General features: G+C 36.0%; 1 pseudogene; it reads right to left on the bottom strand.

The window, feature by feature from the left end:
• Positions 1-672: 672 nt before the first annotated feature.
• LOC125850918 (geraniol 8-hydroxylase-like) lies at positions 673-1514 on the bottom strand (annotated as a pseudogene).
• Between the last annotated feature and the right edge of the window lie 265 nt (positions 1515-1779).

Here is a 1779-nt window from a genome sequence, read left to right as displayed (position 1 = left end):
ATTGGGGAGCATGTGTGGAAACTAGGAGATCAGTCACATGATATCTTGTGAAGTTTGAGGTGCTTTAGTGTCTTGGAAATCTAAGAAACAAGAAACAGTGTCAAAGAGTTCAGTTGAGGCAGAGTTCAGGAGCATGGCTGCTTGTGCAGCTGAGATCACTTGGTTAATAGGCTTGTATAAAGAGCTGGGAGTGTATGTAAATCTTCCTGTGCATATGATATGTGACGGTAAGGCAGCTATTCAAATAGCTACAAACCCAATCTTCCATGAGAGAACTAAACACATAGACATTGATTGCCATTTTGTGAGGGAAAGAATTTGCCAAGGAATGCTGAAAACTGAACACATCAACACTAAACATCAACTTGCTGATTTACTGACCAAAGGGCGTGGAAGGATACAACACAACTTGCTGATGAGCAAACTTGGGATGACTAATATGTTTCAACCATAAGCTTGAGGAGGAGTGTTAACTAGTGTAGATGGTTAGCAAGCTAGATGGTTGAGTTAGTTAACTAATTAGCTAGAGTTAGTTAACAATATAGACATCTGGCATTAGTTAGTTGCTCATGTGATTAGTATAAATACACAAGTGTACAGATTCAATGAATCAAGTTACATAATTCAATCAATACAATTTCTTACTTCCTATCTATATTTCTATAAAGCTTAAAGCTCCAGCTATGGAGCTATCATCACTCATAATTGTGATGCATTTTAGTATAATAATCAGTTGAGCGTCGCCTTATACCTTGTGGATCAATCTTTTTAAGAAAGGGGAAATAATCCACCAAATTGGGTTTACCAGCCTCAACCATGATCTTACATACCAATTCCTTAAATTCTTTAGCAGAATCGGAAAACGGATCAGTCAAAACTTTAGAGAAAATAGTGTTGGACAACAAATTGAAGGTAGTTCTAAAAGTTGCTCTGCCGATATCTTCTGCTTCACCAACTTTAATACTTTTGTGACAGTAATCAATCAACTCCTGGATTCTTTTTGTCCTCAGATGCTCATTAGCGTCTAGCTTGTTTCCTGTGAATATAATTAATCTACTCTAATTTTTAGTGTAAACAAATTGGGTCAGGACTCATTTTATCCACTCAAATGCATATTTTGAAGTCTTAATTACCTGAGAATATGTGAGAGTTCATAATCTTACGAAGCGTTCTCCACTAAGAGTTGTTGACAGGTTACCATATAACTGAGAAATCATTGTGATTGCAGGCACGGATAGCGTCAATAACAAACCTATTGGAAAAGGCTAAATCTTGCTTTTGTCCACTGCGTTTATTTGTCCCAATTTGAGATTCATAATTGGACCATATTTTTTTGCAAGTTGAGTAAGTGAAATGTGGGGTTTATGACCAAGCAAATGATGATTTCCAATGATAGGCAAAGGGAAGGGACCTGGTGCAACTCTTTTGGTTCTTCTTCTAATTGAAATCAATATTACTCCACGCATCAAAATCCAGACGAATAACAGTCCTATCAAAATGTTAAGTTAGTCCATTTTTCTCTTTAGTTTCTTGGCTTATCAAGTAGGGAATATATACTGGTTCTTGGAGGCAATGGAACCATTGCGTAAGGTATTTATTTATTTATTTATTTTTGTATGGAGTCATTTTATATGGAGTACTTGATTTTCTAAGGAATTTTCTGTTAGGTAGCCGGACAAAAGAAGGAAAAGGATTGTTCATTTCGAGGTAATATCTCATATGGTCACTCAACTTTAAATATTTTACTTAGAAAGTCTCTCAACTTAGGCTTGTTCACTT

The sequence above is a fragment of the Solanum stenotomum genome, unplaced genomic scaffold (assembly GCF_019186545.1).
Source record: "Solanum stenotomum isolate F172 unplaced genomic scaffold, ASM1918654v1 scaffold20777, whole genome shotgun sequence".
In the NCBI taxonomy this organism is placed as follows: Eukaryota; Viridiplantae; Streptophyta; class Magnoliopsida; order Solanales; family Solanaceae; genus Solanum; species Solanum stenotomum.
The sequence above is the reverse complement of the archived record's forward strand: the minus strand, read 5'-3'. Positions and strand labels throughout refer to the sequence as shown.